This window comes from Salvelinus fontinalis, chromosome 10 (assembly GCF_029448725.1).
Source record: "Salvelinus fontinalis isolate EN_2023a chromosome 10, ASM2944872v1, whole genome shotgun sequence".
Taxonomy (NCBI): Eukaryota; Metazoa; Chordata; class Actinopteri; order Salmoniformes; family Salmonidae; genus Salvelinus; species Salvelinus fontinalis.
In genome coordinates this window covers 34,985,040-35,007,607 of record NC_074674.1, presented here as the reverse complement: position 1 = coordinate 35,007,607, position 22,568 = coordinate 34,985,040, and the positions used below count along the sequence as shown (strand labels likewise).

General features: G+C 43.0%; 1 pseudogene; it reads right to left on the bottom strand.

The window, feature by feature from the left end:
• Positions 1–2,205: 2,205 nt before the first annotated feature.
• Positions 2,206–20,725, bottom strand: LOC129863287 (general transcription factor 3C polypeptide 5-like; annotated as a pseudogene).
• Positions 20,726–22,568: the final 1,843 nt, after the last annotated feature.

Here is a 22,568-nt window from a genome sequence, read left to right as displayed (position 1 = left end):
TATATCCTGCGCCGGCTCTACGCAAAGTGTCTCCGGTGCGTCTGCACAGCCCAGTGCGTCCTGTGCCAGCGTCCCGCATGTGCAGGGCGAAGATAACCATCCAGCCAGGACGGGTTGTGCAGGCGCTACGCTCAAGACCTCCAGTGCGCCTCCACGGCCCAGTGTATCCGGTGCCTCTGCCAAGAACCAAGCCTCCAGTATGTCTCCCCAGCCTGGTGAGTCCTGTGCCTGCTGTCAGAACCAGGCCTCCTGTTTGTCTCTCCAGCCTGGTGTGCCCTGTGGCAGCTCCACGTACCAGACTGCCCATACGTCTCCTCACTCCAGTGATGATCCATGGCACAAAGCCTCCAGTGATGATCCATGGCAAGAAACCTCCAGTGATGATCCATGGCAAGAAGCCTCCAGTGATGATCCATGGCACGAAGCCTCCAGTGATGATCCATGGCAAGAAACCTCCAGTGATGATCCATGGCAAGAAGCCTCCAGTGATGATCCATGGCACGAAGCCTCCAGTGATGATCCATGGCACGAAACCTCCAGTGATGATTCATGGCACGAAGCCTCCAGTGATGATCCATGGCAAGAAGCCTCCAGTGATGATCCATGGCGCAAAGCCTCCAGTGATGATGCATGGCACGAAGCCTCCAGTGATGATCCATGGCAAGAAGCCTCCAGTGATGATCCATGGCATGAAGCCTCCAGTGATGATTCATGGCATGAAGCCTCCAGTGATGATTCATGGCACGAAGCCTCCAGTGATGATCCATGGCAAGAAGCCTCCAATGATGATCCATGGCACAAAGCCTCTAGTGAGGAGTAATGGCAGGAAGCCTCCAACGACGACCTCCAGTCCGGAGCTTCCAGCGACGACCTCCAGTCCGGAGCCTCCATCGACGGTCTCCAGTCCGGGTCCTCCAGCGACGGTCTCCAGTCCGGGGCCCGCAACGAGGGTACCCAGTCCGGGGCCCGCAACGAGGGTGCCCAGTCCGGGGTCCGCAACGAGGGTGCCCTATCCCTTCTTTCGTTGTGGGTAGTTGACTTTGTTAGTGGCACTTATGCCCTGTAAGCTTCACGGTCGTTTTTGTTATTTATTGTTTTGTTGGCGACAAAGAAAATGTATGCTAACCACGTTGAACCTTCCCACTTGTTGGCTGCTTTTGCTTCACTCTGCAGTCCAACTCATCCCAAACCATTTCAATTTGGTTAAGGTCTGGTGATTGTGGAGCCCAGGTCATCAGATGCACCACGCCATCACTCCCCTTCTTGGTCAAATAGCCATTACACAGCCTGGAGGTGTGTTGGGTCGTTGTCCCCTTGAAATCAAATAACTTGCTTCAAGAAAAAATGTTGTGTGCACGCACAGCTGAAAAGAAACCTGCCGAAGATCAAAACTAACAAAAACGTCACAAAATTTCGCCATGATATATGTGCCAACTGTTTTGACTGGGAGGCATACGGTATCTTCCCCTCTACCCAGACAGTTGAGAACAGAGAAACATAAACATGGGAGGGACGTTGTCATTGTAGCTTCCATGGTGGGCCCTGGTATTTGACATGTTTATTTTCAACTGGTTCAAGATGACCAATTATACTAGAGTCTACCCTCAAGTTCAAATCTGGACCTTGAAGGCATTTTTTAATTAACCAGGGACAGATTTAGACCTGGGATACCAGATGGTGGCAAAAATGATCAGGTAGAACAGAAAAACCTCAGGGTAGGATTTGCTTAACCCTGGTCTGCAAAATGTTCAATCACATTACTAAATATATTACAGCTCATGTAACTCAATCTTTACAATTGATAGATTAGTTAGGTGTCAGAGAATATGCAGACAGCAAAACAAATGGCATCCTGGTGGATGGTGTACAGGTATATGACCTTGGGTGTAGGCAGTAGTATGTATGGTGACAGAGTTAGATAGCAGACACATGCTATTTTGGGAGGTGTCTTTCCTGTCACTTTTTCCATTGGTTATGTGTACAGCCAGAAACTCACCAACTGATAGCTTATTGACAACCGATACACTTCTCCTGAATACATTTTTCCATTGTGGGCAATAAAGGAGGAAAGATCACTCCTCAACTTAAACACATTTATTCACACTAATTTGCAAATACACAAAAATATATGTTTTTTCAGTGAACGAAGCAAGTTTGAACAATTCCAGTCCATTGCTCAGGGCAGGGATAGACTGTGTCCTTCCTCACATATAATCCAACATCTCTGTCTGCCTCTCATTGTCACTCCTCTTCATCATCATCCTCTCCACTCTCTAGGGTCTTTCTCCTGGTAACAGAACTCTCAGGTCCAGAAGACTATGGTGCTGCAGAAAGCACAGATATACTGCATGATTGACATAGAAACAACTAAAACATTCACTGTGTCCCCATATTTGATTTAAATCTTACATCAACAAGTCAACAAAACATACACTGTATACTCACACAAACACACTTATTTCACAATTAATTGATCCACATGTCATCTAACATACTAGATTGCACTCCTTATTGTGCCCACACTTGCACACCGGCAGTAGGGAAGTAACCAAAACCTCAGACAGACAGACTGTTGTGTCCAGAGCTAGAGGAAAGTATTCTCATGGTGACTGGGCCTACAGTTTGGTTAATCTTGGACCACACTAGTTCACTCCACATCAGGGATAGCAGAAGAAGGGGTGCGGAAGGTGTGGCCGAACCCCCTGGTCAGCGAACCGTTGAAGTTCAGATGGGTGAAATGGACATCGACTGTAGGCCTATAACCTCTCACATGAAGCATAACATAATATTAACTCCTGCTGAATTATGCATTTCTTGCAGTAAATTCATAAACCAAATGTTAATTTTGTCTCGGGAACAGGAGTGTGGAAATGCTATCTTTTTCAGCAATATAAAAGCTGACAGTATTCCAACCAACCACATAAAATATGCATCCAAGTAGAACTTAATATTATCAGAAACAAGTTGGATCGTTTTCCCAGACTTTAATCTCCTTAAAACCAGTCAACTGAGGTTATTTGGAAATTTTGAACAGAAAATCTTTCCGCTATTTTAGAGTTATTGCATTTTCTCCCCAATCATTTAATGCCCTCGCTCCGTGAGAGAAGCAGGAATGAAAGAGAATCCGATCGATTTTACATTACTCGGGTGAGCAAGCCTTTATTTAGTCGTCTAGGGCAGGGTTTCACAAACTCGGTCCTGGGTTGTTGTTTTTTTGGGGGGGGGTCACCTGACCTCTTGGCACGGATAACCTGCTTGATCATAGAGGACATGATATCTCGGAGGTCATCAGACACCAGCCATCCCTCTCGTCACACTCCTCCTCCTGGCCATCGTTCCGACTGATCACGTTCCTTATGCTGAGCCAGGAGCAGGGTTATAACATTAGACACAAACAGCCAACAACATGCAGAGATTTTTGCCACTGCAATTCCAAAAGAGATTGGCCCAAAGATTCACACAAATTCAAAAAGTCTTAACTTTTTCCACATTTTGTTGTGTTATAGCCTGAATTTAAAATAGGTTAAATATATATATATTTTTGTCACTGGCCTACACCCAATACCCCATAATGTCAAAGTGTAATTATGTAAAAAAAAAAAAAAAAAAAACATATTTCATAAAAAATTAAGAGCTGAAATGTCTTGAGTCAATAAGTATTCAATTGGAAAGCCTAAAGAAGTTCAACAGTAAAATTTCCCTTAACATGTCACGTAATAAGTTGCATGGAGTCCCTCTCTGTGCAATAATGGTGTTTAAGAATCCGCCCTTTTGTGTTTAAGAATTTTGCCGAAAATGACACATCCAAATCTAACTGCCTGTAGCTCAGGCCCTGAAGCAAGAATATGCATATTCTTGGTACCATTTGAAAGGAAACACTTTGAAGGTTGTGGAAATGTGAAAGGAATGTAGGAGAATATAGCACATTAGATCTGGTAAAAGATAATACAAAAGAAATAACCAACCGTTCTTTTGTATTTTTTTGTACCATCATCTTTGAAATGCAAGTGAAAGGCCTTAATGTATTATTCCAGCCCGGGTGCAATTTAGATTGTGGCCATTAGATGGCAGCAGTGTATTTGCAAAGTTTTAGACTGATCCATATCTGTTCAAAATGTTGTATCAAGACTACCCAAATGTGCCTAATTTGTTTATTAATAACTTTTTATGTTCAAAATTGTGCACTCTCCTCAAACAATAGCATGGTATTCCTTCACTGTAATAGCTACTCTAAATTGGACAGTGCAGTTAGATCAAGAAGAATTTAAGCTTTCTGCCAATATCAGATATGTCTATGTCCTGGGAAATTTTCTTGTTACTTACAACCTCATGCTAATCGCATTAGCCTATGTTAGCTCAACTGTCCCGTGGATGGGATACCGATCCCAAATAATTATTTTTTAATGACTACCTCATCTCTGTTCCCCACATATCAGATACAATGTTATTTTACAGTAAACAAATTGACAACAGACTTTCAGCACTCTTATAGGGAAGGATATTCAACAAGCACAGCACTTACAAAAATGACTGATGTTTGGCTGAGAGAAATTGACGATAAAAAGATTGCGGGGGCTGTTTGTTAGACTTCAGTGCGGCTTTTGACATTATTGATCAAAGTCTGTTGCTTGAAAAACGTATGTGTTATGGCTTTACACACCCTGCTATATTGTGGATAAAGAGGGCAGATGTCTACTTGTTTCAATCTTTACTGACGACATGCCACTGGCGTTGAGTAAAGCCAGTGAGTCTATGTATTCGGATGACTCAATACTATACATGTCAGCTACTACAGCGACTGAAATTACTGCAACGTTTAACAAAGAGCTGCAGTTAGTTTCAGAATGGGTGGCAAGGAATACGTTAGTCCTAAATATTTCAAAAAACTAAAAGCATTGTATTTGGGACAAATCATTAACTAAATCCTTAACCTGAACTACGTCTCGTAATGAATAATATGGAAATTGAGCAAGTTGAGGAGACTAAACTGCTTGAAGTAACCCTGGATTGTCAACTGTCATGGTCCAAACATATTGATACAACAGTAGCTAAGATGGTGAGAAGTCTGTCCACAATAAGGTGTTCTTAATAGCCTCATGCTTGCATGCATGCCTCATGCATGTCAACATCAGAAGCCTCCTCCCTAAGTTTGTTTTACTCACCGCTTTAGCACACTCTGCCAACCCTGATGTCTGAATCCTGGCTTAGGAAGGCCACCAAAAATTCTGAGATTTCCATACCCAACTATAACACTTTCCGTCAAGATAGAACTGCCAAAGGGGGAGGAGTTGCAATCTACTGCAGAGATAGCCTGCAAAGTTCTGTCATACTTTCCAGGTCTATACCCAAACAGTTCAAACTTCTAATTTTAAAAATTAATCTCTCCAGAAATAAGTCTCTCACTGTTGCCGCCTGCTACCGACCCCCCTCAGCTCCCAGCTGTGCCCTGGACATCATCTGTGAATTGATCGCTCCCCATCTAGCTTCAGAGTTTGTTCTGTTAGGTGACCTAAACTGGGATATGCTTAACACCCCGGCAGTCCTACAATCTAAGCTAGATGCCCTCAATCTCACACAAATCATCAAGGAACCCACCAGGTACAACACTAAATCCGTAAACATGGGCACCCTAATAGACATTATCCTGACCAACTTGCCCTCCAAATACACCTCTGCTGTCTTCAATCAAGATCTCAGCGATCACTGCCTCATTGCCTGTATCCGCTACGGGTCCGCGGTCAAACGACCACCCCTCATCACTGTCAAACGCTCCCTAAAACACTTCTGCGAGCAGGCCTTTCTAATCGACCTGGCCCGGGTACCCTGGAAGGATATTGACCTCATCCCGTCAGTTGAGGAAGCCTGTTCATTCTTTAAAAGTTACTTCCTCACCATATTAGACAAGCATGCTCCGTTCAAAAAATGCAGAACTAAGAACAGATATAGCCCTTGGTTCACTCCAGACCTGACTGCCCTCGACCAGCACAAAAACATCCTGTGGCGAACTGCAATAGCATCGAAGAGGCCCCGCGATATGCAACTATTCAGGGAAGTCAGGAACCAATACACGCAGTCAGTCAGGAAAGCAAAGGCCAGCTTTATCAAGCAGAAATTTGCATCCTGTAGCTCTAACTCCAAAACGTTCTGGGATACTGTAAAGTCCATGGAGAACAAGAGCACCTCCTCCCAGCTGCCCACTGCACTGAGGCTAGGTAACACGGTCACCACCGATAAATCCGTGATAATCGAAAACTTCAACAAGCATTTCTCAACGGCTGGCCATGCCTTCCTCCTGGCGACTCCAACCTTGGCAAACAGCCCCGCCCCCCGCTGCTACTCGCCCAAGCCTCCCCAGCTTCTCCTTTACCCAAATCCACATAGCAGATGTTCTGAAAGAGCTGGAAAACCTGGACCCATACAAATCAGCTGGGCTTGACAATCTGGACCCCCTATTTCTGAAACTGTCCGCCGCCATTGTCGCACCCCCGATTACCAGCCTGTTCAACCTCTCCTTCGTGTCATCTGAAATCCCCAAGGATTGGAAAGCTGCCGCGGTCATCCCCCTCTTCAAAGGGGGAGACACCCTGGACCCAAACTGTTACAGACCTATATCCATCCTGCCCTGCCTATCTAAGATCTTCGAAAGCCAAGTCAACAAACAGATCACTGACCATCTCGAATCCCACCGTACCTTCTCCGCTGTGCAATCCGGTTTCCGAGCCTGTCACGGGTGCACCTCAGCCACGCTCAAGGTCATAAACGTTATCATGAAAATAAAGGAGAGCCGCACACTCTAGGAGCTCTGATGCAAAAATATTTAATTACCAACGTTTCGACAGGCAAGCTGTCTTCATCAGGGTACAATCACAGACACTGCGGGATGACTCGTTTATATATAGTGTCAAGACACACAGGTGTCTGTAATCATGGCCAACAGTGGCCTAATATCATTGGTTAATTACTCATATTAAAACGGCATAGAATGAGCAACATACAATTAATACAAATGGATAGCATACGATCATAGACTCACTAAAGACCACACAAGCCTACAAACAACCACAATGGCAAAGTCACAACAAACACAACAATCACAAGAATGGCTTCAGATCAAAGTCCACATTAAGACCGAATGGAGCAAGGGTCTTTAAATAAAATATCCAAGCAGCCTCTCGTCTTAACAATAAATTATCAAGGTCACCCCCTCTCCTAGGGAGGGTGACATGTTCGATGCCAATATAACGCAAAGATGAAATCGAGTGGCCTGCCTCCAAAAAGTGGGCCGCAACTGGGTAGGTCAAGTTTTTGCACCTAATGGTGCTACGATGCTCTGAGATACGTACTTTTAATTCACGCTTTGTTTTACCCACATAATTCTTACCACAAGGACAAGTTATGAGATAAATAACTGCCTTAGTGGAGCACGTAATAACACCTTTGATTGGGATCGAAGTCCCTATTTGTGGATGTTTGAAGAATCTGCATTTATAAGTGCCATTGCATTGGGCACAGCCATTACACTTATAATTACCATCCAATAGGGGCGCAAATAGACGTTGTTCAGAAATATCTTGGGGGGTTAAATCAGAGTGTACCAATTGGTCTCGGAGATTTCTGCCCCGCGAAAATACGACCAAGGGAAGGTCAGAAAACACATTACCGAGACTATCATCGGATTTAAGAATATGCCAATGTTTGTGAACGATTCCCTTAATTTGTTCAGAACGCTTTGAATAGCGGGTAGTTAAAATGCAAGAATGCGTCTTTTTGCGAGACTGCCCTTGAAAAAGGTCATGTCTCGTTTTGTTTTGAATTTTCTCAATGGCATTATTAATCTGATCATTTTTGTACCCCCTCTCCTTGAACCTTGAGCGTCTCAGCCATATTTCTGTCGAAATCTGATTGTTTTTTGCAAATTCTTTTGATTCGACAGAATTGGCTGTAGGGCAAACTACTTTTCAAGGGAAGTGGGTGACAACTGTCAGCCCTCAACAAACTGTTACGATCAGTAGGTTTCCTGTAAAGATCAGTGTATAGAACATTATTTTCACACAAGATCAGAAGATCAAGAAAACTGATTTGACGTGTATCAGATTGCATAGTAAATCTCAAATGTTCAGAACAGGAGTTAAGAAAATCATGGAACGCCTGGAGCTGTTTTACATCACCCCTCCATAGAACAAAAATATCATCAATATACCGTTTCCAAATAATGATGTTAGGCAAGAAAACATTTAAACGATATCATAACCGCCATCGATAAAAGACAGTACTGTGCAGCCGTCTTCATCGACCTGGCCAAGGCTTTCGACTCTGTCAATCACCATATTCTTATCGGCAGACTCAGTATCCTCGGTTTTTCTAATGACTGCCTTGCCTGGTTCACCAACTACTTTGCAGACAGAGTTCAGTGTGTCAAATCGGAGGGCATGTTGTCCGGTCCTCTGGCAGTCTCTATGGGGGTACCACAGGGTTCAATTCTCGGGCCAACTCTTTTCTCTGTATATATCAATGATGTTGCTCTTGCTGCGGGCGATTCCCTGATCCACCTCTACGCAGACGACACCATTCTGTATACTTCTGGCCCTTCCTTGGACATTGTGCTATCTAACCTCCAAACGAGCTTCAATGCCATACAACACTCCTTCCGTGGCCTCCAACTGATCTTAAACGCTAGTAAAACCAAATGCATGCTTTTCAACCGTTCGCTGCCTGCACCCGCACGCCCGACTAGCATCACCACCATGGACGGTTCCGACCTAGAATATGTGGACATCTATAAGTACCTAGGTGTCTGGCTAGACTGCAAACTCTCCTTCCAGACTCATATCAAACATCTCCAATCCAAAATCAAATCTAGAGTCGGCTTTCTATTTCGCAACAAAGCCTCCTTCACTCACGCCGCCAAACTTACCCTAGTAAAACTGACTATCCTACCGATCCTCGACTTCGGCAATGTCATCTACAAAATAGCTTCCAATACTCTACTCAGCAAACTGGATGCAGTCTATCACAGTGCCATCCGTTTTGTTACTAAAGCACCTTATACGACCCACCACTGCGACCTGTATGCCCTAGTCGGCTGGCCTTCGCTACATGTTCGTCATCAGACCCACTGGCTCCAGGTCATCTACAAGGCTATGCTAGGTAAAGTGCCGCCTTATCTCAGTTCACTGGTCACAATGGCTACACCCACCCGTAGCACGCGCTCCAGCAGGTGTATCTCACTGATCAACCCTAAAGCCAAAACCTCATTTGGACGCCTTTCCTTCCAGTTCTCTGCTGCCTGCGACTGGAATGAATTGCAAAAATCTCTGAAGTTGGAGACTTTTATCTCCCTCAACAACTTTAACCTGTTGAGGATGGGGGCGCTGTTGTCACTATTTATGCTAATCGTGTAATTTTTGAAACGGCTTCCCACAAAATTCTTGATTGTACAATATGCATATTATTACTATTATTGGATAGAAAACAGTCTATAGTTTCTATAGGAGTTGAAATTTTGTCTCTAAGTGGAACAGAACCCATTCTACAGCAATTTCCCTGACATGGAGTCAGATTTCAGAAATGTTGGCCCCTGATCTGGAGTCAGTTAAAAGGTCACAGTTATTGCTATGAGTATACGGACACTGCTTACGTCTTCCCCTGGATGCCTTTACGTGATGACGATTTGAATGGGGTCGATTGCGCGTTCACAGGCACTACAAATTAAAAAACCCTGTAGCTAGGAACTCTTTTCTTGCTGCGTAATGCGCCTGGAGGACATCGACCCGCACTTGTTCCAAGCATTAGTGGAGGGAGTAATATTACTCTGGTCATGTTTCTACTCGTTATGGGAGTTAAAAACATCATAAGGTAGTTAATTTAAAGCGTTTTATAGCAATTTATATCCGTTTAGTGCGATTTTGGGACATTTATTTCTGAAACGCTGTGAATTGCTGGGCACGCTTCCAGTTCATCCCGAACGCAGTTGCCATTTCCACATGGCAAGAGGACAGCTTTCCACCAAAAGACGATTAGACCCAAGAAAGGATCCTTTGCCCAAGATACTGATGGAAGAACAGCTCAAAGTAGGACATTTTTATTATGATAAATCGTGTTTCTGTCGAAAAATGTTAGTGGCTTAGGACGCCATGTTTTTTGACGTAGCTTCGCTTGGCGCAAACTGTATTGAAAAGTAAGGATAATTTAAAAAATGTAATTCCGCGATTGTATTAAGAATTAAATTGTCTATCAATCCCTGTCCACCCTATATTTTTTAGTCACGTTTATGAGTATTTATGTATAAGAGTAGATCACTGTCTAATATGGCGCACGGACATTTTCTCACCAGCTGGGCTACATTTCACATTGTCTAACCATGATTTTGGTGGCTAAATATGCACATTTTCGATCAAACTCTATATGGATTGTGTAATATGATGTTACAGGAGTGTCATCTGAAGAATTCTGAGAAGGTTAGTGAAAAAAATAATATATTTTGGCGATGTTGACGTTATCGCTCACTTTGGCTAGAATCAATGCTGGGCTGCTATGTGCTATGTGCTATGCTAATATAACGATTTATTGTGTTTTCGCTGTAAGACACTTAGAAAATCTGAAATATTGTCTGTATTCACAGGATCTGTGTCTTTCGATTAGTGTATGCTGTGTATTTTTACGAAATGTTTGATGATTAGTAAGTAGGTAAACACGTTGCTCTATGTAGTTATTCTAGTCCATTTGTGACGGTGGGTGCAATTGTAACCTATGCCATCTACCTGAAATATGCACATTTTTCTAACAAAACCTATCCCATACCATAAATATGTTATCAGACTGTCATCTGATGAGTTTTTTTCTTGGTTAGGGGCTATAAATATCTTAGTTTAGCCGAATTGGTGATAGCTACTGGTGTTGGTGGACAAATAAAAGATGGTGGATTATGCTAATGTGTTTTTAGGTAATAGATGTACATCTTTACATATTGTGTCTTCCCTGTAAAACATTTTAAAAATCGGACATGTTGGCTGGATTCACAAGATCTGTGTCTTTCATTAGCTGTATTGGACTTTAATGTGTGAAAGTTAAATATTTAAAAAAAATATTTTTTTTGAATTTCGCAGCACTGGTTTTTCAGTGGGGGTGGGGGGGGAGTGCCGCTAGCGGCACCCTCATCCTAGACAGGTTAAACATCTGCTATCCGAGCAGCTAACCGATCGCTGCAGCTGTACATAGTCCATCGGTATATAGCCCACCCAATTTACCTACCTCACCCCCCATACTGCTTTTATTTATTTACTTTTCTGCTCTTTTGCACACCAGTATCTCTACTTGCACATGATCATCTGATGATTTATCACTCCAGTGTTAATTTGTAATTAACACTGTAATCTGCTAAATTGTAATTATTCGATTTACTGCCTACCTCCTCATGCCTTTTGCACACATTGTATATAGATTCTCTTTTTTTCTACCATGTTATTGACTTGTTTATTGTGTACTCCATGTGTAACTCTGTGTTGTTGTCTGTTCACACTGCTATGCTTTATCTTGGCCAGGTCGCAGTTGCAAATGAGAACTTGTTCTCAACTAGCCTACCTGGTTAAATAAAGGTGAAAAAAAAATAAAAATCAACAAGGCAGGTCCTACAGGCCCTAGTTTTGTTGCACCTGGACTATTGTTCAGTCATGTGTCAGGTGCCACAAAGAGGGACTTGGCTCAGAACAGTTCAGCACGGCTGACCCATGGATGTACTGGCTCAAAGTGGAGGAGAGATTGACTTCATCACTACTTGTATTTGTGAGAGGTATTGACATGTTGAATGCACCGAGCTGTCAAACTACTGGCACTCAGCTCGGACACCCATGCATACCCCACAAGACATGCCCCCAGAGGTCTGTCTAAACTACTGGCACACAGCTCGGACACCCATGCATACCCCACAAGACATGCCACCAGAGGTCTGTCTAAACTACTGGCACACAGCTCGGACACCCATGCATACCCCACAAGACATGCCACCAGAGGTCTGTCTAAACTACTGGCACACAGCTCGGACACCCATGCATACCCCACAAGACATGCCACCAGAGGTCTCTTCACAGTCCCCAAGTCAAAAACAGACTATGGGAGGTGCTCAGAGCCATGACTACAAGGAACTCTATTTATGAGGCCAATGGTGACTTTAAATGAGGCCAATGGTGACTTTAAAACAGTTACAGAGTTTAATGGCTGTGTTAGGAGAAAACTGAAGATGAATCAACAACATTGTAGTTAATCCACAATACTAACCTAATTGACAGAGTGAAAAGAAGGAAGCCTTGTTTACAACAAGGCACTAAAGTAATACTGCTAAATATTTGACTAAGCAATTCCCTTTTTGTCCTGAATACAAAGTGTTATGTTTGAGTCAAATCCAATACATTACTGAGTACCACTCTCCCTATTTTCAAGCATATGGGGGCTCCATCCTGTTATGGGCTTGTAATTGTTAAGGCCTGGGGAGTTTTCCAGGAAAAAAGAAACCTGGTTCATTCTGCTTTCCACCACACACTAGGAGATTAATTCACCTTTCAACAGGCCAATAACCTAAAACACAACGCCAAATCTACACTGGAGTTGCTTCCCAACGGGAATGTGAATGGTGCGGCCAAGTTACAGTTTAAACTTAAATCTACTTGAAAATCTATGACAAGACCTGAAAATGGTTGTCTAGCAATGATCAGCAATCAATTTGACAGAAGGACTCACAGCTGTAATCATTGCCAAATATGCTTTACAAAGTATTGACTCAGGGGTATGAATACTTATGTAAATGAAATATTTCCGTATTTCATTTTCAATAAATTTGCTAAAAATACTAAAATCATTTTTTGGGACTTTATGGGGTATGGTATGTAAATGGCTGGGAAAAATAATAGATTTAATTCCTTTGGAATTCAGGCTGTAACACAACAAAATACGGAATAATTCTGAGTACTTTCTGAAGGCACTGTTGTAATGATGTTTTGAATCTTTCTGAATTGAAATCCATAGAAAGGTTCCCTGTGGGAAGGATGTTTGACATATCTTTGAAGTCTGTACCCAAAATCATTATTGAGAAATAATTGATTAAAGTTAGGCAATTTTTCACATATCCCAGCCTTCTTTTAGACACTACAACAATGAGTCTGTGGATGCTGTAGATGCTACAAAGCCATTCTTGGTGTCATTTGAAACCTTACTGTGTGAGCTGACCCATTTATTTATTGAATTTATAGGCCATTCACAGCCCTCCTTTAGGATTGCATATTTAGTAAGTCACCAGTGTCACGTTCCTGACCTGTTTTCTGTTGTTTTTGTATGTGTTTAGTTGGTCAGGGCGTGAGTTGGGGTGGGCATTCTATGTGTTGTGTTTCTATGTTGGGTTTATGTGTTCCCTGATATGGTTCTCAATTAGAGGCAGGTGTTTGACGTTTCCTCTGATTGAGAACCATATTAAGGTAGGCTGTTCTCACTGTTTGTTTGTGGGTGATTGTCTTCCGTGTCTGTGTATGTCGCACCACACGGGACTGTTTCGTTTTCGTTCGTGTTTGTAGTCTGTTCCTGTTCGTGCGTTCTTCGTGTTATTATGTAAGTTTGTTTGTTCAGGTCTGTTGACTTTGTTTATTGTTTTGTAGTTTGTTCAAGTGTTCATAGTGTTTCGTCTTGTTAATAAATCATTATGTCTACATACCTCGCTGCGTGTTGGTCCGATCCATGCTCCTCCTCGTCTGAGGAGGAGAACGACTTTGACGACCGTTTGTAACGATCGTCGTAATCCTCCTCCTCGGACGAGGAGGAGAGGCGAGAAGGATCAGACCAATATGCAGAGTGGTTAGTGTTCATATTTAATGAAAATAGAATGAACACTTAACATACAAAACAACAAACGTGACAAATCGCAAACAGTCCCGTGTGGTACAAACACAGACACGCGATACAACCACCCACAGCAACCACGTGAATCACAGGCTGCCTAAGTATGATTCTCAATCAGGGACAACGATTGACAGCTGTCTCTGATTGAGAATCATACCCGGCCGAACACAAGCAACCCAACAAGAAAATAACACCTCGACAACCCACCCCAACTCACGCCCTGACCAACTAAATAAACACAAGAAAAAGGAAAAACAGGTCAGGAACGTGACACCGTTACAACCAGCAGAAGGAGTTCCTTTGAATCCATTTGCCCATACATTTTATGAGCAACACCAATATATTGTATCATAACTTCAAAAGTAGCAGAGAACCAACTCTGGAAATGTTATGCACTTGTAGAGTATATTGTATAAAACAATATGCCAAAAAATGAAAATGAAAAATGGTACCTAAGAAATGTAGGTGTATATTTTTAATGAACCATAAATTAATGTACAGAAATGGTATTCTTAATCTCAACACTACTCATATTTCAGAGCACACAGTACTGTTTCAAATGACACTAAGTCTGGCTTTGTAGCATCTATAGACTCATTGTTGTAGTGTCTTAAAGAAGACCTAGGTAAATCCAAAATGTAAAAAATGTCCCAATTTGAATTAGTTATTTCTCAATAGTTATTTTGGATACAGATTTCAATAGGTACGCCAAACATACATCCCACAAAGGACCTTTCTACGGATTTTATTTCAGGAAGATCCAAAACATTATAAATATTTTTGGGCCAATCTCGTCTGGAATCACCCGTATACCATGTTGGATCTTACCTCTCCATGTCCAGATCACAGAGCTGGTAGAACATCTGCCTGTGGGGAGGCAGGGTCCCATCTCGGAATATATATGAGGACTCCTGGACAAACAAGAGACATGGTAGAGGGGGGTTAGCATATGATGTCTTATTACTGTGACATTATTTTTGTAAGTACAGTGTATCATGTAGAATGTGAAAAAGTTGTGGGGAAGTCTTTAGTCTCTTACCTTGAGCTGGCACCTGGTTATATTTGCACTACGTCCACCAGCAGGGCCCTCAGGGGGTAAATCTGTCACATTAGCAGCCTGGGGCACTGAACAACAAAGAGGGACATTAGTGAGACAATCCTCACTAATACACAAACACACACACACACACACACACACACACACGCACGCACGCACGCACGCACGCACGCACACACACACACACACACACACAGCCCCAGTCACACAAACACCCCAGACATATGCCCAGTTGCTCACCTGCTTTGTTAAGTGTGATTGGCAGGGTATAGTTGAAAGTGCTCCTCTTGGCCTTCACTGGCATGTCATTTATAGTATATCCCGAAGACATTCACAGAGGGGGAAACATGCTCATGAAACAAAGCATGATGACTGGACTAACAAAGCTGTGAGATTAGATTGTATAATGTCCCTCCAGATAAATTTGAACCAAACATCCACCCTGCCCCCACTCCTCACTGTGCTTAGTGCTGCAGCGGATTTTGAAGTCCAGCACCTGGTATTCTGGGTCTCTGGTGTCACAGTCAAATCTCACCTAGAGGCTCCTCCAGGAGAGGTTTTCGATGGAATTTGAATGGCATATAAGAACAATGGGTTGTTCCGTTGACTCAATCTTGATGTCGACCCAAGCATCAGTGCCCAACCTCACTGCTGCTATTGTGGCTGAATGGAAGCAAGTCCCCACAGCAATGTTCAAACATCTAGTGGAAAGCCTTCCCAGATGAGTGGAGGCTGTTATAGCAGCAAAGGGGGGGACCAACTCCATATAAATGCTAATGATTTTGGAATGAGATGTTCGACGAGCAGGTGTCCACATACTTTTGGTCATGTAGTGTATTGATCAAATAGATTTTCATGTTTGCGTCTTCTTTCTCTCTTGCCACCATCCACTTCTACTTCTCTCAAGAGGTTAATTTCAAGTCAAGTGAATCGAATAGGACATGGCATGTAAATAGATAGATGCCCTATTTCCCTTTATTGACACCCTGCTGGTCTGGGTCTGCTCACCATATAGATTAGTTAGGTGTCAGAGAATATGCAGACAGCCAAACAATTGGCATCCTGATGAATGGTATACAGGTATGTGACCTTGGGCTGTAGTATCCATGGTGACAATTAAATAGCAGACATATGCTATTTGTGGAGGTGTGTTTCCTGTTGCTTTTTCCATTGGCTGGTCTAGGTCTCCTCACCCTATAGTAGGCCATGATAGGGAGCAGCAGCTTCAGTTTATCAGGGTGGAGGTCGAGGTTGGCCTTGACCGCGTACCCGGACCAGATGGGCCGGCTCTCAAACATCTACACACCGTGTGGTTTGGGGAAAGACAACACAGATGGGATATCAAAGCAATGTAAGTAACATTTCCCATGTGTATATTTTCCATATCACGTCTCAACAACTGCTTCTCTTTGACATATTTTTATTTCTCTTAAAGAGCCTTTATGAGAGAGAAGTCAGACATGAACGAGAACTACATGATTTAAAATAGATCCAATTTCTGATCAGGAGATCAGAAAAATACCTTATTGAGCAACACATTTCTCATATGTGCAGACAAATACCTTAGGAACATTCTCTGTACATGGTGATGTAAAGAATATAGGCTAGGTGGGCAGGTAACGTCAGTGATGTAGTGGTAAAACAAGTAGGTGGGTAAACGCTCCCTTTATTTTCAATGCATTTTTTTCCCAACAGAAAACGTCATCAAGGTCTGAGAGCATCCTTTGTAATTCCCTCTAAATCATAGAGATAAAATACAAACTGGCCTATAGGCTAGGGATCATCAACTAAATTCAGCCGTCGGCTGATTTTTATCTTGAGCTGTTCGTCAGAGGGCAGAAAGATAATGACAAATAATTTGTAGACTCCAAATATAATATTTGACTAAAACATAATAATTTCAAATTGTGTTTACATTTGTATATGATCACATCTCTCTGTTATGTGTGGGAATACTTTGGAACAGATTTCCAAAATTTTAATCACAGATGATTTGCTGGTGTTTTTACAATGTTGTATGTCAGAAACTCTGGAGAGCTCAGAAAACTTTGGGGGCCAAATAAAATCCCCTACTGGCCAAATAAAATCACCTACTGGCCAAATTCGTCCCACGGGCCACCAGTCGGGGAACCCTGCTATTGCCTAACACCCAAGTAAATGTTTCAGTCTTGAAATAGCATTAGGATTAAAAAGCAAAGGCTCAAACTGAAAAAAAAGCTATGTTCCTATGCATATTTAATTAACACATCTGTAATTAACAATAATACAAATAGTTTAAAATATCACCTGCTGTGTGTGACTTCCTGCAGTCTTCACAATAACCTCAGAAGCCCAATGCAAAGTGTACTAACCTCTTTCAGTTGTTCCTCTGCCTTTGTCACTGGGGTGAACACACACTCTCTTCCAGTTGACCTTGGCAGCCTCCATGGGCTCCGTGGGGATGTTCTGGTCGTTAAAAGGGAGGAAGATGGCATTATGAGGGCTCGACTCAAACCAATAAGATTATCCCTGGAGACTGTTGGGGGACAATGGCCTTCTCTGCACAGAAGACACAAGACCACAATGGTTTAGCTAATAACCCTTATGGGTTGGCCAATGGCCAAATCTATTAGCACCTGCATCTTTATAACTAAATAAGGGGTTTCCTGTCTTGCTCCTTTTGTTGAACACACCATGTTGTAAAGTTGTTGTTGTTGGGAATTCCTACGCATAATTGCTGACACAAATGTTGACTACCATTTGCATATTTGTTTCTGAGCTGAACACACTACCTCTGATGAGGGTGAAACTGTGCAGTGTAACACTGCTCCAATGCCCCTGCTTACTTGTGTTGGATTTCAGGTCGGTAGTTATAGTCCACAGCACTGTCCAGGCGAGAGAAGATGGGTGGAGGAAGGAAGAGGGGCACAGGCTGCTCAAAGAACTCATTATTCTCTGGTTTACGCAAGATGATCTTATCGTAGAGGGATGTGTGTGAGCCGTCCTTTGCTGAATGCACCGCAAGATACTGGAAGTCTGTCACCCCTGCAACAATTAACAATATAGAATTGCACCCCCCCTTGCCCTCAGAACAGCCTCAGTTTGTTGTGGCATGTACTCAACAATGTTTTCGAAAGCATTCCACAGTGATGCTGGCCCGTGTTTGACTCCAATACATCCCACAGTTGTGTCCAGTTGGCTCGATGTCCTTTGGGTGGTGGACCATTCTTGATACACACGGGAAGCTGCGTTGCCGTTCTTGACACAAACCGGTGCGCCTGGCACCTACTACCATACCCGTTCAAAGGCATAGAGATATTCAACGTCAGATTTCTTTATTTTTACCCATCTACCAGTAGGTGCCCTTTTTTGCAAGGCATTAGAAAACCTCCCTGGTCTTTGTGGTTGAATCTGTGTTTGAAAATCCCTGCTCGACTGAGACACCTTACAGATAATTGTATGTGCGGGGTACAGAAGTGAGGTAGTCATTCAAAAGTCATGTTTAACATTATTATTGCACACAGAGTGAATCCATGCAAATTATTATGTGACTTGATAGGCATATTTTTACTCCTGAACTTATTTAGGCTTGCCATAACAAAGGGCTTGAATGTTTATCGACCATAAGATGCCCAAAAGCCTTTTCTCCATCTTTGAACTGGCATAGCATGGGCATCTTATGGTGTGGCATGGCAATGACACAAGATTATTGATATACTCGTGGCACACATGCCACAAATATTTACCATGCATTTGAACTGTTTTATACTTGAATTATGTTCCCTCAAAGCTCACTGTAATAGGAAGAGAAAAGCTTTTGTCCATTCTTTGAGCTGGCATAATATGGCAATATTATGGTGTGCCATGGTAATGACAATGGATTATTGATCTACCTCTCCCACACATCTCACAAAATGTCTACCAGCCATTTTGACAGTGCCATTTTTGAGGTAAGGCTCGTCAACATTCACTTTAATGGTAATAACTAGATTTTTTTTATATGTAAGGAACGTGGAGATAGTAAAATGTTGTTATTTTACAATCATTTACTTCAAAATGTCTTTATATCTTTAATGAAATACAAAGAAAACATAGAAAAACCTATCAAGCTGACATATCTTGCTGTCAAGCTGTGTGTGTGTGTGTTTGTATGTCATGACCGTAAACACATGTAATCACATGTAAACACAATTTAACATTTGCTAAACAGCACCCCATGTAGTTTACTGCAGCTTCTAGTCCATGCTCACTCTACTGGTGATATAAACGTTTTTGATGTGAAAGGTGTGAAAAGGAAAAAAGCTTTGATATAATTTTTATCATGTAAGATTGAATAAGTGTGCTTCAAACTGTTTGCTTGGAATTACTTGTAGCTATCATCTCTATTTGTGCATATCTTCTTAATCTGTGCTACAACTCAGTTTCCCCACCAGAAAACACACCTAAATTCAGGAGGGGACTGAGGCATGGATAGCTAGACTGCCTTTTGCAAAAGTTGGCTCCAGTGCCGGTTTAATGCAGGGGCTTACCGGGGCTGAAGCTCCTAAGCCCAGGCCTGTGGGGGGACCAAGAGGCAGCAAAACATTTGATTAATTAATTCATTAATAATAAAGGAAATATATACTGTATACAGTGAATTCGGTAAGTATTCAGACCCTGTGACTTTTTCCACAATTTGTTACATTACAGCTGTCACGCCCTGACCTTAGAGATGGGGTGGGTATTCTATGTTCTATGTTTTGTAGTTCAATGTTTTGGCCTGGTAGGGTTCTCAATTAGGGACAGCTGTCTATCGTTGTCTCTGATTGACAACCATACTTAGGCTGCCCTTTTTCCCACCTGTGTTTGTGGGAGGTTGACTTTGTTTAGGCACATAGTCTTTAGCTTCACGGTTTGTTTTGTAGTGTTTATTGTGTTGTCGGCGTATTCACTTAAATAAAGGAATATGTACGCTGACCACGCTGCACCTTGGTCCTCTTCTTTTAACGGCCGTGACAACAGCCTTATTCTAAAATTGATTAAGTTGATTTTTTCCCCTCATAATTCTGATGATAATGGCATCGACGGATATGGCTGCCATGCTTCAAGTTCTTAGTAAACTTTGCAATATTTTGTTTTTTATGTGTTATTTCTTACATTATTAGCCCAGGAAATGTTTTGTGTTATTACATACAGCCGGGAAGAACTTTTGGATTTCAGAGCGACGGTAACTCACCAGCATTACCAGCAATGCGACCAGGAATACGAATTTCCCCGGACCATTTGTATCCCCCAGGGCAATTAAACAGATCCCAGAGGCTGTTTCAAATCTTCACCGGCAGAAAAGACAGACTCAGAGCTGACTTTTAGCCCGACTCAGGAGGCGGGCGCACCACCAACCGCTTCCAAATATATTACTCGCTAATGTTCAGTTTCTGGAAAATAAAGTAGATGAGCTCAGGGAGAGGATTTTCTTCCAGAGAGCCATCATGGATTGTAACATACTCTGTTTCACGGAAACATGGTTCTCTCGGGATATACTGTCTGAGTCCGTTCAGCCAGTTGGGTTCTCAGTTCATCGCACAGACTGGAATAAATATCTCTCTGGGAAGAAGAAGGCCAGGGGTTTATGTTTCATGATTAACTACACATGGTGTGATTGTGATACCATACAATATCAAGTCCTTTTGTTCACCTGACCTAGAAAACCTCACAATCAAATGCCAACCATATTACCTCCCAAGAAAATGATCTTTGGTTATAGTCACAGCCGTGTATATTCCCCCTCAAGCCGATACCACAATGGCCATCAAAGATCTCACTGGACATTATGCAAACTGGAAACCACATTTCCTGAGGCTGTATTTATTGTGGCTGGGGATTTTAACACAGCAAATTTGAGGAAAACGTTACCTTGACTACACTCGACTACTGCCACTCCAACTTACAGGATGCCTCCCCACCCTCCCTTAGACAAATCTGACTATGACTCGATTTTGCTTCTCCCTTCCTATAGGCAGAAACTCAAACAGGAAGTACCCGTGCAAAGGACTATTCAATGCTGGTCTGACCAATCGGAATCCACACTTGTTTTGATCACGTAAACTGGGATATGTTCCAGGTAGACTCCGAGAACAATATTGACGAATATACTGATACGGTGACTGAGTTTATCAGGAAGTGGATAGGAGATGTTATATCCACTGTGACTATTAAAACGTACCCTAACCAGAAACCATGGACAGATGGCAGCATTCGCGCAAAACTGAAAGCGCAAGCCATTGCAAGGTGACTGGGAATATGGCAGTGTAGTTATTCCCTCCGTAAGGAAATCAAACAGGCAAAACGTCAGTATAAAGACAAAGTGGAGTCGCAATTCAACGGCTCAGACACAAGACTTATGTGGCAGGATCTACAGACAATCACAGACTACAAAGGGAAATCCAGCCACGTCGCAGACACTGACTTCTTGATTCCAGACAAGCTAAACACCTTCTTTGCCCTCTTTGAGGGTAATAAAATGCCACAGCCGCGGCCCACTACAAAGGACTGTGGGCTCTCCTTCTCCGTGGTTGACGTTAGTAAGACATTTAAGCATGTTAACCCTAGCAAGGCTGTCGGCCCAGACGGCATCTCTAGCCGCGTCCTCAGAGCATACACAGACCAGCTGTCTGGAGTGTTTAAGGACATAGTCAATCTCTCCGTATCCCAATCAGTTGTCCCCACATGCTTCAAGATGTCCACCATTGTTCCTGTACCCAAGAAAGCAAAGGTAACTGAACTAAATGACCACCGCCCGTAGCACTCACTTCTGTCATCATGAAGTGCTTTGATAGACTAGTCAAGGATCATATCACCGCCACGTTACCTGACAACCTAGACCCACTTTAATTTTCTTGCCGCCCCAACAGATCCACAGACGATGCAATCGCCATCACACTGCACACTGCACTGTCCTATCTGGACAAGATACCTATGTAAGAATGCTGTTCACTGACTACAGCTCAGCATTCAACACCATAGTACCCTCCAAGCTCATCATTATGCTCAAGGCCCTGGGTCTGAACCCCGCCCTGTGTGACTGGGTCCTGGACTTCCTGACGAGCCGTCCCCGGATGATGAGGGTAGGAAACAACATCTCCACTTTGCTGATACTCAACACTGGGGCCCCACAAGGATGTGTCCTCAGCCCTCTCCTGTACTCCCTGTTCACCCATGACTGTGTGGCCACTCACGCCTCCAACTCAATCATCAAGTTTGCAGATGACACAACAGTAGTAGGCCTGATTACCAACAATGACGAGACAGCCTACAGGGAGGAGGTGAGAGTCTTGGGAGTGTGGTGCCAGGAAAACAACATCTTACCCAATGTCAACAAAACAAAGGAGATGATTGTGGACTTCAGGAAACAGCAGAGGGAGCACCCTCCTATCCACATCAACAGGACGGCAGTGGAGAAGGTGGAAAGCTTCAAGTTCCTCAGCGTACACATTAACAAACTGAAATGGCCCACCCTCACAGACAGTGTGGTGAAGAAGGCGCCTCAGAGCCTCTTCAACTTCAGGAGGCAGAAGAAATTTGGCTTGTCACCTAAAACCTCACAAACTTTTACAGATGCACAATTGAGAGAATCCTGTCGGGCTGTATCACCGCCTGGTACGGCAACTGCACC